The 22,716-nt window shown below is 41.3% G+C and overlaps 1 protein-coding gene across 4 annotated transcripts in view; it reads left to right on the forward strand.

Moving 5' to 3' along the window:
• Positions 1 to 22,716, forward strand: part of LOC126199084 (uncharacterized) — a 321,629-nt gene that overhangs the window by 179,676 nt on the left and 119,237 nt on the right. The window lies entirely within an intron of this gene.

The raw sequence follows: 22,716 nt of genomic DNA on the forward strand, positions 1-22,716 counted from the left end.
TAACTCAGCGTGTTCGGTCAGAGAGCTGGTTGGCCTCTGTAATAAAAAACTTGAGTGGAAGGATCAACAAACAAACTTGACCGGATGTCACGTGACGTCCGCAACGACTAAACACAACGAACAACAACGAACGAACGAAAAAAAAAAAAATGGTCAGCGCGACAGAATGTTAATCCTAAGGGCCTGGGTTCGATTCCCAGCTGGGTCGGAGATTTTCTCCGTTCAGGGACTGGGTTTTGTGTTGTCCTAATCATCATCATCTCATCCCCATCGACGCGCAAGTCGCCGAAGCCGCGTCCAATCGAAATCCATGCACCCGGCGAACGGCCTACCTGGCGGGAGGCCCTAGTCATACTTCATTTACATTTTATTACCCCTTTCACATTACCGAGAACAGCCTTCACAAATTTAGGTTGCAACCAGATTGATACTTAAACGGAAACTGGCATTGCATGAGGTTTCTATATTGTGAGAGATGGCAGTTTTGCTTGTCATGTATGCCATATGCCACTCAAACTCCCGAATACATGTAAAGAGAAGAGTCTTTGGATTACAAAGTTTATATTACCGAGTAATCAGCACGCGCTGGCGATTACTTTTTTGTGGATCGTTGGTAGAATCGCATGTGTTGACTTGCGACGTGCTGGCACGGAGGCTTGATTTCGGAATGCAGTTCCTGAAACTTAAAACGTACCAAATGAGGTAATATGTGCGTATGCATTCACGTGCAGTGGCATTACAGGAAACAGAAATTCGCGTTTAGGGAGCATTTTTAGATTCTTTTTTTTTCAATATTTAACTTGTGTTTTGTCTATTAGGACATTGTTAGCTTAAAACTTGATAACTGTTATATCTTCCTTTGCACGCTGTGTGGTTTTTTAGCGGATATTGGAGCGGGGAACAGATTCTGTTCATGAACACGAATTCAGATATTTATTTATTCTATATCTAATATCAAATACTGAAAATAATACATAGTTTTGTTGCTGAAGATCCAGCGTCAGTTGCTAACAGTATTTTTGAATGTAGAAATATATACAGATAAAAAGATTTTATAAATCTGTCACTTTTAAATGCAGTGTCTATTCAGAAGATGTCAAGCCGTGGCCGCTATGGAAGTGTAAAAAATGTTATTCAATTGGCAAACACACAAAGTGAGGTCAGCGCATGAATGTTCGAATTTAAATACACCCGCCGCTGGAGTTCCATAGTGGGGCTGGTTGCATCTCATTGGCAGCGGCGTAATAGTTCGTGGCAGCGCTCTGTAGCCACGTTGGAGGCTGCAGGAAAAGCGGCGGCGTAACTGGCGGCGCTCGTAAACCGACTGATACACAATAATATGAATAAACTCAGGAAAGGATCATACCACTCTTTACCTTTTCCTTTTAAAGCTCTGAATGTAAGAGGAAGTTTTATCTAAAGTACTAATTTCATGAGCTTTCTTTTCTATATCCGTAACTACTGCTACTGTTAATAAGAATGGTCAGCAACGTACACATTCTCTACTTCCGCTAATTTACAAAAATAAATCACAATAGTTTTCAAGTTATTAGTTACAGAGCCTTCACATCGCACTTGCCAGTTCTAAAGATTTCCTAAATAAAATTATCTGGGCACACACTACAGCTCACGTGATCTGATTACTAACACATGATTTGCTGGCGCTTAGTTTGTTCGCATCGCACTTTGCGAGATTTATTTAAGTAATATCAAAAGCAACATGATTTCTTTCAGCTCATTTTGTTGCAGATGAGTACAATTATTTTGCGTAATAGAGCTATGTTTCTGTTGTTGCGCAGGTAAGCCATATGACTATTAGGGACAGATTCAGACATTGCCTAGTTCGTCTACGGAACAATGAGGTTTATTCTTCTTGCACGTATTCAGATTATCTCATGCTACCGTACACGTTAATTACTGTTGTTAGGCGAAATGTACTCAGAGCAATGTGTTAGGAAATACTGTGTTGCTCTATACTCGTAGCAATGGATATTTTGTATTCAGCGATTTGTTCAGTCATGGCCCTAGAATCTTACATAGTTACGTATGTATGCATTGGTTTCGTTGAAATACATACCGATGTTGTACAATTAACATTTGTATAAATGTTTTGAATTAGAAGTCCAAAGATAAAGAATACACATAAAATTTGTATAGTTACGCAGCATTCACATCTAAATGGTCAGACCTGTAACTTTCACAGATACTGCGTATGGTGTACACTACACACACAGGAACTTCAAAATCGGAAGTTTCACATAGTTGCAACTAACGGTTACACACAGCCACCAAGAATCATGAAGTTACACGTCAGTCAGTTGTTGTTGTTGTTGTGGTCTTCAGTCCTGAGACTGGTTTGATGCACCTCTCCATGCTACTCTATCCTCTGCAAGCTTCTTCATCTCCCAGTACCTACTGCAACCTACATCCTTCTGAATCTGCTTAGTGTATTCATCTCTTGGTCTCCCCCTATGATTTTTACCCTCCACGCTGCCCTCCAATACTAAATTGGTGATCCCTTGATGCCTCAGAACATGTCCTACCAACCGATCCCTTCTTCTGGTCAAGTTGTGCCACAAACTTCTCTTCTCCCCAATCCTATTCAATACTTCCTCATTATTTATGTGATCTACCCATCTAATCTTCAGCATTCTTCTGTAGCACCACATTTCGAAAGCTTCTATTCTCTTCTTGTCCAAACTATTTACCGTCCATGTTTCACTTCCATACATGGCTACACTCCATACAAATACTTTCAGAAATGACTTCTTGACACTTAAATCTATACTCGATGTTAACAAATTTCTCTTCTTCAGAAACGCTTTCCTTGCCATTGCCAGTCTACATTTTATATCCTCTCTACTTCGACCATCATCAGTTATTTTTCTCCCCAAGTAGCAAAACTCCTTTACTACTTTAAGTGTCTCATTTCCTAATCTAATACCCTCAACATCACCCGACTTAATTCGACTACATTCCATTATCCTCGTTTTGTTTTTGTTGATGTTCATCTTATATTCTCCCTTCAAGACAACATCCATTCCGTTCAACTGCTCTTCCAAGTCCTTTGCTGTCTCTGACAGAATTACAATGTCATCGGCGAACCTCAATGTTTTTATTTCTTCTCCATGGATTTTAATACCTACTCCGAATTTTTCTTTTGTTTCCTTTACTGCTTGCTCAATATACAGATTGAATAACATAGGGGAGAGGCTACAACCCTGTCTTACTCCCTTCCCAACCACTGCTTCCCTTTCATGTCCCTCGACTCTTATAACTGCCATCTGGTTTCTGTACAAATTGTAAATAGCCTTTCGCTCCCTGTATTTTACCCCTGCCACCTTTAGAATTTGAAAGAGAGTATTCCAGTCAACATTGTCAAAAGCTTTCTCTAAGTCTACAAATGCTAGAAACGTAGGTTAGCCTTTCCTTAATCTTTCGTCTAAGATAAGTCGTAAGGTCAGTATTGCCTCACGTGTTCCAGTATTTCTACGGAATCCAAACTGATCTTCCCCGAGGTCGGCTTCTACTAGTTTTTCCATTCGTCTGTAAAGAATTCGTGTTAGTATTTTGCAGCTGTGGCTTATTAAACTATTGTTCCGTAATTTTCACATCTGTCAACACCTGCTTTCTTTGGGATTGGAATTATTATATTCTTCTTGAAGTCTGAGAGTATTTCGCCTGTTTTATATATCTTGCTCACCAGATGGCAGAGTTTTGTCAGGACTGGCTCTCCCAAGGTTGTCAGTAGTTCTAATGGGATGTTGTCTACTCCGGGGGCCTTGTTTCGACTCAGGTCTTTCAGTGCTCTGTCAAACTCTTCACGCAGTATCGTATCTCCCATTTCATCTTCATCTACATCCTCTTCCATTTCCATAATATTGTCCTCAAGTGCATCGCCCTTGTATAGACCCTCTATATACTCCTTCCACCTTTCTGCTTTCCCTTCTTTGCTTAGAACTGGGTTTCCATCTGAGCTCTTGATGTTCATACAAGTGGTTCTCAGTCAGTTACAAAGATTGAAAAGTTTCTCCACCAAAAGTACTACTGTTAGTAAATTACTTAATAAGAAGTGGTTAGTGTTGTATTGTTGTTAAACAATTTGTGAGAGGAAGAAAAACGCCTACCACCGAAATGCGGCGTCATGCGTGCGTTTTTCAATGGATATGCCGACAAAATTGTATCACTGTAAAGCACATAGTTCAGCAGATACGTCCTCATTAACATTAAGCTACCTGGAAATGAAACTGCAGGGCGAAATTCGCTAGAGATACAGGTGAAATGTACTCACAAATACTTGTGAAATACGTTGAATATATTTGAAATACATTTCAATTTTATGTACGAAGTCTAAATCCCTTTAACGATTTCAGACAAATTTAGAACACATATTAGATACGAGCTGGAGTGGAGATTAGATGGGTAGATCACATAATTAATGAGGAGGCATTGAACAGAATTGGGGAGAAGAGGAGTTTGTGGCACAACTTGACTAGAAGAAGGGATCGGTTGATAGGACATGTTCTAAAGCATAAAGGGATCACCAATTTAGTATTGGAGGGCAGCGTGGAGAGTAAAAATCGTAGATGGAGACCAAAAGATGAATATACTAAGCAGATTCCGAAGGATGTAGGTTGCAGTAGGTACTGGGAGATGAAGAAGCTTGCACAGGATAGAGTAGCATGTAGAGCTGCATCAAACCAGTCTCAGGACTGAAGACCAAAACAACAACAACAACTGGAGCTAAATACTATGAGAGTAGGAACCACCAGCGTCCTGTCGGAGTCAGTGTGACGACGTGGAGAGAGAAAGGGCGAGGAGGATATGGCACAGAGAGGGGACGGAGGTGTTGGGCAGAGAGAGAGGGAGGGGCAAACGGGCAGAGAGAGAGGAGAGAGGAGGAGGTGGTTAGAGAAAGGAAAGAGGAAGAGATGGACTGAGACAGGGGGAGGAAGAGAGAGACAGGGAGAAGGAGGGGAGGAGATGAACACAGAAAGGAAGAGGCCCAAATGTACAGGGGAAGGGAAGAGGAGAAGACGGACAGAAATGTGGGGGGGGGGGGGGAGAGGGAGATGGAGAGAGCAAAAACAGAGAAGGAGGTGGACAGAGGGAGAGGAAGAAGGAGATGGAGAGATTAAAGGAGGAGGAGGAGATGGAGAAGGAGGAGAAGGAGGAGAAGGAGATGGACAATGAAAGAAAGCAGGAGACGGACAGAGAGGGCGCGAAGGTGAGATTGAGAGAGAAAGAAGGAGGTAGGAAGGAGACGGACTAATAGAAGATTGGAATTATGTACCAGTATATACCGGGACAAAGCCGATTGCTCAGCTAGAAGGAGTACACGAGTAACCTGAAACAAGACTGACAAACAGTTGGAGGGAACCTGTTACTATTGTAGTTTCGTTACCGTATCTTTCAAGTTCTGAAGGTGGCAGGGGTAAAATACAGCGAGCGATTATAAGAGTCGAGGAGCATGAAAGGGAAGCAGTGGTTGGGAATGGAGTGAGGCAGGGTTGTACCCTCTCCCCGATGTTATTTAATCTGTACATTGAGCAAGCAGTGAAGGAAACAAAAGAAAAATTCGGAGTAGGTATTAAAATCCATGGAGACTTTGAGATTCGCCGATGACATTGTAATTCTGTCAGAGACAGCAAAGGACTTGGAAGAGCAGTTGAACGGAATGGACAGTGTCTTCAAAGGAGGGTACAAGATGAACATCAACAAAAGCAAAACGAGGATAATGGAATTTAGTCGAATTAAGTCGGGTGATGCTGAGGGAATTAGATTAGGAAATAAGACACTTAAAGTAGTAAATGAGTTTTGCTATTTGGGGAGCAAAATAACTGATGATGGTCGAAGTAGAGAGGATATAAAATGTAGACTGGCAACGGCAAGGAAATTGTTTCTGAAGAAGAGAAATTTGTTAACATCAAGTATAGATTTAAGCGTCAGGAAGTCGTTTCTGAAAGTATTTGTATGGAGTGTAGCCACGTATGGAAGTGAAACGTGGATGATAAATAGTTTAGACAAGAAGAGAACAGAAGCTTTCGAAATGTGGTGCTACAGAAGAATGCTGAAGATTAGATGGGTAGATAACACAACTAATGAGGAGGTATTGAATAGAATTGGGAAGAAGAGGAGTTTGTGGCACAACGTGACAAGAAGAAGGGACCGGTTGGTAGGGCATGTTCTGAGGCATCAAGGGATCACAAATTTAGCATTGGAGGGCAGCGTGGAGAGTATAAATCGTAGAGGGAGACCAAGAGATGAATACACTGAGCAGATTCAGAAGGATGTAGGTTGCAGTAAGTACTGGGAGATGAAGAATCTCGCAGAGGATAGAGTAGCATGGAGAGCTGCATCAAACCAGTGTCAGGACTGAAGACCACAACAACAACATGGCGGTAAGAGTATGTGTACAGGGTTTTTGAGAGGCCTTCGAGCGAAATGCCTGCCTGCGCCCTTGCAGGATGTCGTGACGGGAGAGCCTGGAGCGCACAGTGCCCATTAGCCGGTGAAGCATTAAGCAGCCGCAGCAGAGAATGCGCCGGATGGCCGGTCACGCTACAGTATCCGGCTGGTGTTCTATATAGGGCCGCGAGTAGCCGCACAAGGCGCGCCGGACGTCCGGCGGCTCGCCGGCACTCGTGCGCTCGTTGCAAAAGACCGTGCCGCCGAGGACAGCTGCCCTGCTATGTGGCCGCCGCCACAGAGACTGGGGCTCTCGCGTCCCAGTCCTGCAGTCCTGCCCCCGGCACAGTCGCCACCGGTGCGGCCAGGCACGGCCGGCTTAAAGTGTGATTCTTTGTAACCGGTGTTGCTTCTCCGTCCCAACGGTCCGTTTCCTACCTACGTAGGAGTCTGGTCTCCGAATACAAAACTACGATGGTGTAGGAAAACAGCGCCCGGTGAAATTCGCGCCCGTACAAAGCTCTGCGAAATTTGCGGCCAGTATCCCTGGAAACCACCTGCTTACTAAGTCACGGCCCAACTGCACCCCTACAGTCCCCGTTCACCGGAAAAGCTCCGTGTATCCGCAGTGAGGTACTGTGCCGCCCCATCTGAACCGCTCGGCGCCGCTATCCAAATGACCAGCATCGTAAAAACCCTGTTGCCGGAACAGGAGGGCAGCCAGTGGTCGACATAACGTTCTACGACGTGTCCTTATACACGCGCTCCAGTCACGTTAATGTGACCACCGCGTACGTTCGACATCAACGTGCACAATCACTTACACACGGCTGGTGGCAGCATTAGTAGTGCAGGGTATACACTACTATTTGTGGAAATTGCAACACCAAGAAGGATTGGATTGGGTTGTTTGGGTAAGGAGACCAGACAGCGACGTCATCGGTCTCATCGGATTAGGGAAGGACGGGGAAGGAAGTCGGCCGTGCCCTTTGAAAGGAACCATCCCGGCATTTGCCTGGAGCGATTTAGGGAAATCACGGAAAACCTAAGTCAGCTGTAGGACGCGGGATTGAACCGTCGTCCTCCCGAATGCTAGACCAAGAAGGAAACGCATGAATTCAATTAATTTAATGCCACAAGTTAGGTACATGACAAGTAGCAAATAATTACCTTTTCAGATCTGTACATGTCCTCTGAGCCCTACTATTCAGTATGTCGTGTGGCCACCACGCGCTGCAATTAGAGCTGCTATATGCCGTGGCATTGAATCAATATGGTTCTGAATACGTTCCTGAGGGATTTCCCTCCACGTAGTTTGTAACCGAGCCCACAAATCCGTGGCACGAGTTACTGGAGGACCGTGACGCACCAGGTGCCGACCAACCGTATCCCAGACATGTTCGATAGGCAACACGTCCGGCGAACGTGCAGGCCAGGGAGGCAATGGTACCCGTTGCTCTTCGAAGGCCTGTACATTCTTCGCAATATGTGGCCGGGCATTGTCCTGTTGAAATGTGGCCTGTGGAGATGCCTCAAGCAGGAGGAGTACCTCAGGCCCCACAACCTCCGTCAGGTACCGGTTGCTATTCAAAGTACCCGAAATACGTACGAGGCGAGATCTGTTGTTGTAACCAATGGCGCCCCAAACCATCACACCTGGTGTTTGTCTGCTATGCCGCTCCACAATGCAGCCCTCCAGGTTGCGATCACCACGGTACCGCCGGACACGTATGCGGCCATCACTGTAGGACACGTTGAAGCGACACTCATCCAAAAAGATTACATGTTGCCCCTCGGCACCCCAGTGACGGTGTTCACGTGACCGTTGCAGTCGGAGGAGCTTGTGGCTTCTGAACAACGGAAGCCGACGTAATGCCATTCGATCAACCAGGCCAACCTGTAGCAGACGGCGACAAACCGTCGATGCGGACAAGTTCACACCTGTTGCAGAGCTCCAGCGACGAGCCAACACTGTGGATGACGCTGTACGGTCCGTAATGGCCATGTGGACAAGATGACGGTCATCCCGTGCTGTGGTCATGTTCCGTGGTCCAGTTCCCGCTCGTCGCTGCCTACGTCCTTCCTCTATCCATTGCTTCCACACACGCTTCACTGTCGTAGCAGTATGCTCTGTGCGAGCCGAAATGTCACGGTATGACAACCCCGTTTCCCGGAGACCGATCATTCTGCCCCGTTCGAATCCGCTCAGATGCCGATATGGCTCCCTTTGACGTCGATAAGGCATACTGACACTGTATTGTTTCCACCTTGTGTGACAGCTCTGCACCGACTACACTAGGCGCAACACCGACCCTGTCGGACCGACATGAGAGGGCTCTGCTCGGCCTACATGTACCCCATCTCGCTGCAAAACGTATCATGTACTCCTTGCACACTCGTCGCTACTTCCACCAAGTGTGGCGCTATTCGGGTAATTCCTTCTCGGTGTTGCACTTTTCACAAACGGCACCAAACAGAGCAGTCGTTGTCGCAATGCGTAAACAGAGGAATTTATCAGACGTCCAAAATGTCATGATCACGGACCATAGATGGCAGCGATGAACAACGATTACAGAGATGTATACAGGCGAATAGAAGTGCAAGTGTTGATCAACTCACCGGCCAGATGAACCAAGGGACTACCAGCAGTGTCTCCACAACTACCGTTCAGCGAACGTTGCTGTTTGTGAGCTTCTGCAGTAGGCGCCTGGCTCACGCACCCATGTTGACAGCAGTTGATCGGCGACGAAAGCTGGAATTTCATACGCCAGTACCACAACTGGACATCCACTGTGTGGCGACAGGTGGCCTATCCAGATGAATCACGTTTTACGCACTGTCAGATAGATGCCTATTGACGTGCACGGCGTGAAACGTCTGAAAGCAAACACCCTGCAACAATCGTCGATGCGGTCCAGGCTAGAGGGCACTCCCTGGGTGACATCGTTATCCTGTAAGGTAAAATGGATCAACACAAGTATGTATCTATCCTTGAGGACCATGTCCATCACATGTAGATTGTTCTTCATTGATACGACGGTATCTACTATCAATACAATGTAGCATGTCACACAGCTCGCAGTGTACGTGTGTGGTTCGAAGAGCACCAGGATGGGTTTACCGTACTCCCCTGTGCGCCAGACTCCCCGGATTTAAATCCAGTCGAAAATCTGTGTGACGACCTCGTTCGGGCTGTTCGCGTCATGGATCGTCATCCAAGACACGTGACGCAGCTGCCATCGGCACTGGAGTCGACATGGGTCCACATCTCTCTCTCGGTACCTTTCAGAACCTCACTGACCCTCTTCCTGCACGTCTCACAACGATCCCCCGTTGATCACATTGATTTGCCAAGAAAGCGTAGACCCATATTGCATTGTTCCTAGTTTGAAGAAAGTAACTGTTCTCGAAACAGATACCGTTGATAACCGTGCAGCTTCTCTAGAATAAATGATAATGAATTGAAACGCTCACCTTTCGACAGGTGTTGTTGATATACCTCGATGGGGACAGCTGAAAATGTGTGCCCCGAGCGGGACTCGAACTCGGTTAAAAAAAAAGAAAATGGCTTTGAGCACTATGGGACTTAACTTCTGAGGTCATCAGTCCCCTAGAACGTAGAACTACTTAAACCTAACTAACCTAAGGACATCACACACATCCATGTCCGAGGCAGGATTCGAACCTGCGACCGTAGCAGTCGCGCGGCTCCAGACTGTAGCGCCTAGAACCGCTCGGCCACCCCGGTCGGCTACTCGAACTCGGGATCTCCTGCTTACATGGCAGACGCTCTATCCATCTGAGCCTTAGCTGGTGCGAGTAATGAGTCGATGGGCAAATATCCATTAGGAACATTACGTATTAGATTGTGGACAGTTGGGAATGTGGGTCTCACGAGAAGCTTGCAAGGGATAAGTCCCTGCAGTCGCGCTATTCATCTGTGTCCTCGGTGACTCAAATGGACAGCCGACACGGTAGCTCAGCGTGTTCGGTCAGAGAGCTGTTTGGCCTCTGTAATAAAAAAAAAAAAAAAAAAAAAAAAAAAACTGAGTCCAAGATCAACCAACGAACTTGACCGGTTGTCATGTGACGTCCGCAACGACCAAACACAACGATCAACAACGAAAAAAATGAAAAAAAGATGGATAGAGTGTCTTCCATGTAAACAGGGGATCCCGGGTTCTAGTCCCGGTAGGGACACACATTTTGTCGGCCGCGGTGGTCTAGCGGTTCTGGCGCTGCATTCCGGAACCGCGGGACTGCTACGGTCGCAGGTTCGAATCCTGCCTCGGGCATGGGTGTGTGTGATGTCCTTAGGTTAGTTAGGTTTACGTAGTTCTAAGTTATAGGGGACTTATGACCTAAGATGTTGAGTCCCATAGTGCTCAGAGCCATTTGAACCATTTGAACACACATTTTCACCTGTCCCCATCGAGATATATCAAAAACACCTGTCGACGGCTGAGGGTTTCAATTAATTATCATTGTTTCTAATTGTTTTAATGTTTAAAGTCTGCTTTTTCTTCTTTTTCTTCTTCTGCAGAAATGCCGTGTTCATGTACCGCTGCAGTTGTTTTCTTCTTCCGTCCTAATTTGAAAGTTTATGTTATGCTTTGTCAGCTTAAAACTTTTGTTCACACGTAATTTATGGTATGATGTATCCTCTATCCATTTATAGAATATCTTACTTATAATGCATATTTAGCTTCCACATGGTAATAATGACAATGATATGCAGAATTATTATAATAGAGGAAACTGTTTTCGTATTTTGAAATGACATGTAGAGGGCATATGCGTGTAGCACTAGGCGGGGGAGAGAACCTATTTACTCTATAGTATATGGTTCGTATATATGTGCATAATCATGGCCTGTTATTTGTATGACAACGCACGTTTATTATGAAGTATACTTTCTCAACTAGACGAGAAAAAATTTTAAAATTCCCTGTCTAGAATTTGGTTTTTTGTTTTCCATTACAGCTTCTATCGTATCTTCTAAATGTCAAATACGTACGTAGATAAATAAATACCACCATAGCAAGCTGGGTTTGTAGGTGATAAACACGAGAGCAGATTCTCGGTGGCAGACAGCTAACTGAAAAATGTAGAGAATTCTTTACCCCTTAAATTCTGTGTTTCTAAGACGACAGCAAGCCTTTCAAATGATTGCGATGGACAGAACTGTTGAATGTGCTAGCGGAATGGACGTTCCTGATCAACTTATTACCGTTATCAGAAATCTATACGCTGATAGCAGACCAATAATCAGGCTAGATAAGACTATTTCAAGACCTTTTGAATCATGTAAAGGAATTAGATAGGGGTGCTTTATATCGGCAGCTCTATTTAACATCTATGGAGAATATACTACGAGAAAAGATCTTCATGGCTTGATTCGCTGGATCTGAATTGCAGGGCGAAGAATCAGTAAATTAAAAGTTGCTGTTGAAACCAAGCTGTGGCTGAATCACAACTCGTAGTGGAGGAACTGTTGGGTAAATTTAAGAGAGAAAGCAGTTAATAAGAAAAACACCATGATTATGATGATTGACAGAGGAGAGTTGCTGCCAGCTACTGGTGCACTTTCAGGATATGGAATGGTTTGTCGTTCTGTGAACCTGGGCTCAGTGGTTCAGAAAGAGGATGGGTCTACACAGAAAATACGGCATAGAATTGTTCTGGAAAAGGATGCTGCTTCGATCCTAACAGTGGTTTGGGAAGACCGAGCTCAGACATACTAAATTGAGAGAGCTGAAACCTCTGGTTTTTCCAGTTTTCCTTCATGGATCTTAAACGGGGACAAGGTGAATAACACCTTAGACCATTGCTGCACGCTCCAGTTTTTACGTTGCTGTAGCCACTGAAATCTTTTTACCTTGTTTTGTTAGCGTTATAAAGGTTTTTTGGGCGCTATGCACACCTTAAAACCTTGTTCACGAAGATGGTGTTACACCATTGAGACAGATGGTTGCTGCTCGCTTACTACTCACTTCCTCGTAAATTCCAGGCGGTGTAGGAGTCCTCTGACAGTTAAACTGTCCACATATGAACTGACCTTCCCTGTGTGATGTGCCTCGTAAGTCTTCGAGATCAAGAAATACTTTTATTGGCACCAGTTTTCTTGAAGCGCAGCAATGTATACACCACTCTGGATTGGGGTACGTCAACTTTTGTTGCTACTGTCCTGCTAGAATAGCCTTACTGATGCAGCGCTACAATAACAGCATATTATTTAATTCCAATCTCCCACTTCTGTTTCCTTAGGGAGTAATATGGTATGAATCTGATCAGGTATACAAACATACCGCGAGATGCACACAGTGTACTGCTAAATAGTGTGAAATGATTGTTGTAGCTGGAGGAATGAGGCCTATTCGACTGGAACCGTCTGAAGTAAAGGCACGTCGGTGTTACTGCGAATACTCATAAGCGCCCCTCTCAGTGAACAACCAATCAAATACATAATAGAGGCGCTTAGTCTCTATGTGTGTGACAACGGGGACATGATAGAACATTCGAATCGAAATCCACATTTTAGCCGCAGATCCACCATTTAGGACGTGATCGAAAACTTTTGACCGGTAACGACCTACATGAAACTGCAGTTGGGAGAGAAAATTCTAAGCCTCTGTTTTACACATTGACGTCAATCGAAAGTAAAGAAGAATGTCGATCATTTGCTAAAGCAATTAAATGTCCACTACTGTTGTCATTTCTTGGGGACACAAAAATCATTAAGTCCTCGAAATTTGAATTGATGTATTATGGTGTGATAACTGCTCACGTAGACAAATATAATTTATAGCCCTTATATTGTGGGGTGCACAAATAATCATCTCCTAGACGTTTCTTTCAGCATGTGAAAATGCTAAAAGCTCCGCTTATAGTATCCCTTTATAAAATTTGTGTCAACAGTGCATCATAGTTTGGGAACAATACCGTTACCTATCAACGTTATTATAGAAGGAAATACTGTGTACAGAATACCTGAGTTAACTTAAGTTCGACTAAGGAAAGTGTGAAGTTACGGATATCAAAATATTTCATGTCCCAACTAAGAAAATGAAACGTTTCGCAGATAGCAGAAGTGTGTTTAAATGCGTATTATACACGCAAATGCGTTCCATTTCATAATGCTTATCACGAATATAGTCTACGATGCGTGGCATGTAACTTAAGAAAGACGCATTACGTAACTGTGTATCGTGCTACCGCCTTTGTGAATGAATGTCGAGATGCTGCCGCAAACCAGACGCGCTTATCGTTGTATCCATTCACTGCTCACATGGCTGCGTCTAGATGAAAAGTTTCGAAGTCCTTGGAATGCTACTCATACCTTTGAAATGAACTAGCTTTTAATATCATATGATTTTAAGTCACATGACTGAAAGGCCGGCCTGCAGTACTCATTTATTAGAACTTACCCTTTAAGCAAAGTAGCTGATGGTGGCTGAAGTAGAGAGGATATAAAATGTAGACTGGCAATGGCTAGAAAAGCGTTTCTGAAGAAGGGAAGTTTATTAACATTAAGCACAGGTTAAAGTGTCAGGAAGTCTTTTCTGAAAGTGTTTGTACGAAGTGTAGCCATGTATGGAAGTGAAACATGGACGATAGACAGTTTAGACAAGAAGAGAATAGAAGCTTTGGAGATGTGGTGCTACAAAAGAACGCCGAAGATAAGATGAGCACATCACGTAACTAATGAGGAAGTACTGAACAGAATTGGAGAGCAAAAGAATTTGTGGCACGAGCTGACTAGAAGAAGGGATAGATCGGTAGGACACATTCTGAGGCATCAAGGGATCACAAATTTAGTGCTGGAGAGAATCATGGGAGATAAAAATCGTAGAGGGAGACCAAAAGATGAATACAGCAAGCGGCTTCAGAAGGATGTAGTTTGCAATACTTACTCCCAGATGGAGAGGCTTGCACGACATAGAGGAGCATGGAGCATCAAACCAGCCTTCGGGCTCATGACCACCACAACAACATCCGCTAAATCTCACAAGGATTGCGATGTGTATCTTGTACCAAGCAAACCATAAAACCTCTCCGTATAACCAATGATCGTTTCTCTGTAGAGTTCATTTGTTCTCTCTATATTAACTTTTGGATGACTGGGGGTACTTTTAGAATGACATTTATGTTAAATTCACGTATACAATTTTTTCTTGGTTATGTTCAAATTCTGAAGATGGCAGGGGTCAAATACAGGAAGCGAAAGACAATTTTAATTTGTACAGAAACCATATGGCAGTCGTAAAATTCTAGGGGCATGAAAAGGAAGCAGTGATTGACAGAGGACTGAGGCAGGGTTGTAGCCTAACGCCGATGTTATTAAATCTATATATTGAGCAAGCAGTAAAGGAAACAAAAGAAAAATCTGGTGCAGGAATTAAAATCCATCGAGAAGAAGTAAAAACTTTGAGGTTTGACGACGACATTATAATTCTGTCAGAGACATCAAATGACCAGGAAGAGCAGCTGAACGAAATGGGCAGTGTCTTGAAAGGAGGATATAAGATGAACATCAACAAAAGCAAAACGAGGATAATGGAATGTAGTCGAATTAAATCAGATGATGATGTGGGTATTAGATTAGGAAATGAGACACTTAAAGTAGTAAATGAGTTTTGCTATTTGGGCAGCAAAATAACTGACGATGGTCGGAGTAGAGAAGATATAAAATGTAGACTGGCTACGGCAAGGAAAGAATTTCTAAAGAAGAGAAATTTGTTAACATTGAGTATAGATTTAAGTGTCAGCAAGTCTTTTACGAAAGTACTTGTGTGGAGTATAGCCATGTATGGAAGTGAAACATGGACAAGAAGAGAATAGAAGCTTTCGAAATGTGTCCCTATAGAAGAATGCTGATGATTAGATGGGTAGATCACGTAACTAATGAGGAGGTACTAAATAGAACTGGGGAGGAGAGAAATTTGTGGCACAACCTGACTAGAAGAAGAGATCGGTTTGTAGGCCACGTTCTGGGGCAGCAAGGAACCACCAATTTAGTACTGGAGGGAAGCGTGGAGGGTAAAAATCGCAGAGAAAGACCAAGAGATGAATACGCTAAGCAGATTCAGAAGGAAGTAGGCTGCAATAGTTATTCTGAGATGTAGAAGCTTGCACAGGATAGAGTAGCATGGAACGCTGCATCGAACCAGTCTCTGAACTGAAGACCCACATCAGCAACAACATTGTTACATAAAAAAAGAAAAGAAAGCTGTGAGTATTTTCGTTTTACGACGGACTGTAACTATGACAACCAATGCTTACGATATTATGCAGTATTTTTGTGTAGTATGTTATACAGTGATCATATCACTTCCAATGTTTTTATTTGTAACTTTTTGTTTCATAATTTCATCAATTTGGTTGTGACTAATTGATAACATTATAAGTCTGTCAGAGTCAGCACTGGAGTTGGAAGAGCAGTTGAACAGAATGAACAGTGTCTTGGAAAGAGAATACAGGATAAACATCAACAAAATCAATACAAGGATAACGGAAAGTAGTCAAATTAAATTAGGTGATGTTGAGGGAATTAAATTAGGAAACGGTACACTAAAATTAGTAGATTGGTTTTGCTGTTTGGGCAACAAAATAACTTGCGATGGCCGAAGTAGGGAGGATATAAAATATAAAGCATCTGTAGCAAGAAAAGTGTTTCTAAAGAAGAGAAATTTGTTAATATCGCGTATGGATTTAAATGTTAGGAAATATTTTCTGAAGTTATTTGTCTGGGCTGTGGCTTTGTATGGAAGTGGAACGAGGACGATAAACAGGTCATACAGGTAGAGAATAAAAGCTTTTGAAATGTGGTGCTACCGTGAAACAATGAAGTGTAGACGGGTTACTGTGTAAATATTGAAGGGGTACTGAACAGAATTGGCGACTCAAGAAATTTGTAGCACAGTTTGAGTAAAAGAGAGGATCGGTTGATGGTACACATTCTGAGGGATCAAGGCATCACAGATTTAGTTCTGGAATGAGGTGTGGGAGGTAAAAATTGTAGAGGGAGACCAACAGATGAATACAGCAAGCAGATTCAGACGAATGTAGGTTGCAGTATTTATTCGGAGATGAAGAGGCGTACGCAGGATAGAGCAGCGTGGAGAGCTGCATCTAGCCAGTCTTCGGAGTGAAGACCACAACAACAGCCAGTTCATTGTTCAAAGACTTGGTGACTAGTGACTCCCTTAAGTAATTCTTCATGCAAGTGTCGGATTTCCTTCTCTCTATCTCTTTTTTTTATTTAATTTATTTTTTTTATTTTTTTAGTTATGAGCTATTCGTCTTGTTTAATGCAGATATCCATCCCTCCCTAATTGTGCTGATCTTTTAATTTCTACACAACTATTACGTCCAACATCTTCTATAATAAGACCTTGAATTTTTAAAATTTTTGCAGATAATTTCTCAAAAACGGATGTTCGGGAATCAATCTGTAATGCTGACACAGAAAATTATTTTAATTTCTTTCTATTATGTCAAAATTTTTCACATTACAAGATCTTACAGTTTACACACTTAAGTAACTGCAACACGCCGGCCGGTGTGGCCGAGCGGTTCTAGGCGCTTCAGTCTGGATCCGCACGACCGCTACTGTCACAGGTTCGAATCCTGCCTCGGGCATGGATGTGTGTGATGTCCCTAGGTTAGTTAGGTTTAAGTAGTTCCAAGTTCTAGGGGACTGATGACCTCAGATATTAAGTCCCATAGTGCCTAGAGCCATTTGAACCATTTTTGAAATGCAACACAAATATAAAAATAAATTATCAATCAAGATCTTTGTTTTTATAATTACTGTTTTATATTTTTAGGTATATGCTAAAAATCTTTCATTAGGAACATAATGCGTACTCTGTTTCATTTAATTTTCAAGTTTAATCTTTTTTTATTTCCTCGCAAAAAGTTCATCTTTACCGTCTCTCTTCAACATACACCATTCTTTAATTCCGCCTTCCTTGGTACCTCTTCTTCATCTTGTTAGTCTCCTGACGGAAGCGTTTTTCCACGCTCCTCAGTATAATCACCTAGATTTTCAGGAAAGTAGTCAGTGAGTGTAGGAGATGAACTTTTACACTCACATTACAGTCCAACTTATTGAAATTGTTCGACATGATTTCGGCGATGTTCTTGAAAACTTGATGTTTTTATTCTCTATAAAGTTTTTAGCAACAGAGCTGAAGGCAGTCCATGCCTATTTTTCTGTAAATTTTATTTCTTTCTCGGATCTGTGGTCCTTCACAAATTTGAGGACCAACAAAAAATAACATTTTTCAATTTTTCTTGACTAATGAAGTGAAATTACAAAGAAATGTTCTTAAAGTAGGATCTAATTTGTGGAAAGGCCATTCCAAATGGCTTCATTAAATCTAGTTTTATACACTGTGATGGAAGCAATATTTTGTTGTGACCTTCAAGCAGTTCATGTTAAGTGTTTTTAGCCTCAGGCTCAAAACGTCTCCGATTTGGGAAAACATTACACTCTGTTACTCGTATTAAGGGCAGGGCATTTTCATGTATCCAGCATGCTATTCTAACAAAATTCCTGCATTACTCGTCATTTAGTTTGAGGCTCTAGCGGTAACAGTGTTTACAGACAGAATTACTGGGTTTCCCGTCCACCTATAAGTCAAACAACTATGTTTTCTTTTTTAATATGCCTTAACATGTTGTAGAACCTTCATGGCATCGTCAGTGGATAGTTTCATTTAGCTGGGTAAAATGTAAACAAATTTTAATCATTAATTACTCTAGCGAAATTAGGTTTAACGTAGTTTTTGTCTGTTGTTTCTTTGTTGGTGGATTGCGTAGGACCTTAACTACATTACTGTATGTTGGTAACTTGTCATCTACAATTAACTGATGTCACCCTGACTTTAGCTTTAACTAATTTATTTCGCCATAAACACAATTTTGCTGCACGAAATCATTTCGTGACTCTATGCTGCGATTACTTAGAGATCGGATATTTCGAAACTATCTGTAAGTAACTGCAAAAATAGTCGCAAAATATTTTTGGGTAAAAAGTTTTATTTATAGGTTAAGTAATTTGCAAAGTCTACAACCAAAGTCGTAGTAACATCAGTGAATTGTAGATCACAAATTACGAACATACTGTGACATAAAAAGGGCGCTACACAATTCAACAACCCATCAATGTAGAAAACTTTAAGGTGATAACAACAGACAAAAAACTGTTTTAGACCTAATTTTGCTATATTAATTATTATTTAAAACATGTTTACATTTCACAGATCTAAATAAAAGTACACACTGCGATGGACAGCTTTTTCGTAATGGGGGACCTGAAACGCAGAAAAATTTCAATAACTACAAACAAAATAAACTTTGTTCCACTATCATAAAAATAAAACAAAATATCTCTTTATAGAAAGGAAACAAGATGACATTATAATAGATGGGAATACTATTGAGGCATTTCAGAATTATTGATATGAGGGAGTTTTAATCTAAGATTAGGATTCTGGTAAACAAGAAGACAACACAATCTACATAAGCAATTAAAAAGCCGAACTCCATCCACTGGCCACATAAAATTACGAAAAAGCAAACTAAGGTTATATGAATCAATAATACAAAACATTTGTTTATATGAAATGGAGACCTGGGAAATTACGTAAGAGACAGAGCAAGACTTGAAGCCATAGTTACGGATTTTTTGAGAAGAAGTTTTAGAGTATCAAAGCGAGAGCAGATTCCCAATAAAGAAATCAGGAAGCAAATGAAAACTCCCATTTACATCACCGAACAGGTGGTAAAAAGGCATGTAAAACAGGATGGGTATGTGATCAGATTATCAGATGAAACCACTACGCTGGCGATCTCCATACTAGCAAACTATAAAAAAAACTAGTGTCACATTTGGGAAATTTCACCATGTTGTAAAATTTCTAGTACTAGTACCTTGAACAGAAAAAACAGAAGTGGCTTATCCATCATATCCAATGATGATATTTATTTGTGCAAAGTGAAACAGAAACTATCAGACAAATGTCCATTTTTAATACGAGAAACACTTTTAAAAAACTGGTTATCTCAGTTTTGAAGGGCATAGGAATGATGTCTTCCTTCAGCTGGATAAACTTGTTTCAAACAGTCTTGCCCTTCATAATCACACTCATCAACTGAAAAAGAAGCTGTACTCGTAGAGTATTGTAAAATAAGGCTACATATTGAAGCGATGCACTCTATTGTCATTTTGTGATTGTTTTGAAAATACAATTACTGACGCATGTGGTGACAGCTGCAGCTAAACTTTAGTTTTTGTGTTTGTTTGTTTGAAATAAATTAATGAATTTGAGTCCCATTCTGTAGACCTCCGCTATAGTTGTACTAAAATCTGTTGCTGACAAGTGAGAAATTAATGCCTTATATTTGTTTCAGTGTGTAATTCGGAATAACAGTTTCCAAATTTCTGTGCCTTAAAACTGTGTTATCATTTTAATTTTTGAGATGATCGCACAGTTTTTTTTCTTTCCCCTCATACAGAGTTTCCACTGCAGCAAGAATTGGATTAAATCAAGTTGATTCTACAAGATCTGTGTTAAGTGACACAGTAATGTACTTCCACAGTACAAGGATAGAAGATATGCAAAAGTGCTGTTTTTCTGTTATGAATTAAGTGCTTGTATTGCAACCATCAGTATTTTCATTTTTATTTTGTGTTAACTGCTGATCTGAGTATTCTGTTCAACTTTTTGACACCAGGTGAGAATGTGGAAATGTTGGCATCAGAAATGTAATCCCCCCCTGACCCTTTACCAGCTAAAGCTGCAATCTTAAAACACATAATATAGTCTATTGCAGATCCTAAGGAAGTTATAAAACTGATAATGATCCTGTTAAAAAATGCTGTTTATTTTATTCTTCCGAGAGAGCAGTTCACCTATGAGAAGTACACAATAATATTAAGACAGACACAGTGGTATTAAGCTTGATTAATGTTTGTATACAATGTTTACAGTGTACATTGCTGTCCAGGTAAATGTTTTTTTGCTGGGTGGGAGGGGGGGGGGGTTGGGCACTGATGTTGACATATTTTGATTCTGCTCTAAATGAATCCTCCGGGGCAGGGCAGTTTAAATAAACAAAGTATGTGGGCATGTGTAGTACACAGTGGGCAGCAAGATTATTGTGTAAAGCAGATAACCACAAATAGCGCAGAATGCTTTTTAAGGCTCTTGGTATTCTGACTCCCCAATACTAGTACTCCTTAATAGTTTTTATAACTGACAACAGAAACAAGTTTCTGCTGGATTGTGATGTACTTAACACAGTACAAGGAATCAAAATCATTTTCATGTGCACTCTGCATTCTTGCCCAGTGTTCCAAGAGGAGTAATGGATTCTGCTGCAAACGTTTGATATTCAGCAAGATCCCATCTAACATAAAGCAAGAAATAGGGACTTTCTATAAACTCAAAGGAAAACTATATTCAAATTAACCACTCTTTTTAGTTCTTGAAAATATAGATTCAATAATTAAAAAGTTCTGTTGGTATTTGGTAGGTACGAATGTATGTTGTCAACTTGTATGTTAAATATTAATGTACTACAAGCAAGACTTTTTCTTTGTACTTCAATTAATTAGCTACATTATGTATGAATATAACTATGCAGTACAGAGGTAAGCACATTAATGTTCATTCAGATTGTCTACAATTTGCTTGATTTTACTTCAGATTTTGACTCATCCCACATAGTTCCCCATCTACAGTGTAATTTCGTTACAGATCAGATTTTGTGTTTTGTATTAACAGCACAATTAATGTCCTTCATATATGCCCAGAGAAGTCTTCTTTTGACCCTACACACTTCACAAACGGATGAAAATCTCAGTTGTGAAGGCGAACTGTTTCACTATTTCAAAATCCTTGTAGAGCTATTTCCATGAGTTGAAAGTTGGGATAGATTTGGTCCATGGATGTCAAAATTTATGGGTGACTAAGGTTCTTGAGACGACATATTGTTAATATGTAGTTCACTACACAAGTATAATCAACGTAATGTGATATATTACACTTCCGTTCTTAATGTCGTTTCGGTATCTGTACTGGATTAAGCAAGAGTCAGAAAATTATCTGCTTATTTTGTGTAAATACCTGATGTTATGCACATAAGCGAATTTTCTTTCTTACAAGGCATGCTAAAACATCTCACACATATTCTTATGGAATCGTTAGAAAAGAAATGCTGCGTGCGAAATTGTTATTTTGTCTTCCAATCCTGTGGAAGCGGTGAACTACTAGAATTCACAGTGCAAAATAAATAAATAAATAAATAAAAATAAAATAAAATTATTCACCAAATAAGAATTATTCTGGCGCTTGTTAAAAATAGCTCTCAATGCGTTTCAACCTGTTCACATGTATAAACGATAACCGTTGTTTTATTACCAGGAATTTCGGAGAAACTAGGTTAACTGCACTACTACATGTGTAACAGTAGTGCTACAGTTCGTTCAGTTGCCAAAATGAATGCCTAAATTTAGCTGTAAATGAGAAAAACTGTAACTGTCAGCTCACTTCACACAGCACATAATGACAGGAACTCGGCTTTCTGCCGCGAGTCACGTGACTTAGATGTTGGTTTCAAGCCTTAACACGGGAGAGATTGTGACATGCGTGATCAATGTTATATATGGTCTATGGTATTTAGTGGTTGATCACAGTCTAACTTAGCAGTTGCGACACTCCGTCTGTTTTTTGTTATCTGCTGCGATAACAGTATTCCAAGCGGGCAGCAAGCGACGCTTCTGAATGCAATATCACATGGGTGTGAATGATATCGTTTATATTGATTCGTAGAATAGTTTATGCAATAGGGAGCGTATTTAATGCAACAAAAATCTACAATAACTAAACATTGACAGCCCATTAGCCATTTCTTAGTTTCCTAAGATGCATGGGAGGGATGAAACGGCACCTTACAAACAGTTATTTCCGATTCTCCTGTAACGTAGAGGTATGTACTAAACAACGTCATAACAAAAAATTGCTAGTAAACGCTAGAAGATCTGAAGCATTGCAAGATGTCGTGTATCTAACCAACAACGCGAAGTTTTGTTCGCTAAACTTTCATACAAATCAGTGAACGTAGGATACCTATATGGAATATAATACCTACATTCTTTAACGTCCAAAATAGGCCACCACAACTGTAGCTGAAAGGAAACCGATAATAAAAAGAGAAAGAAAATAAAGCTGTTTCCCAACACAGAAGAAACCAATTCCAAAATAGTTGCTACGACTGAACCACAAACGGCAAGAACCT

Source organism: Schistocerca nitens, chromosome 8 (genome assembly GCF_023898315.1).
Source record: "Schistocerca nitens isolate TAMUIC-IGC-003100 chromosome 8, iqSchNite1.1, whole genome shotgun sequence".
NCBI lineage: Eukaryota > Metazoa > Arthropoda > Insecta > Orthoptera > Acrididae > Schistocerca > Schistocerca nitens.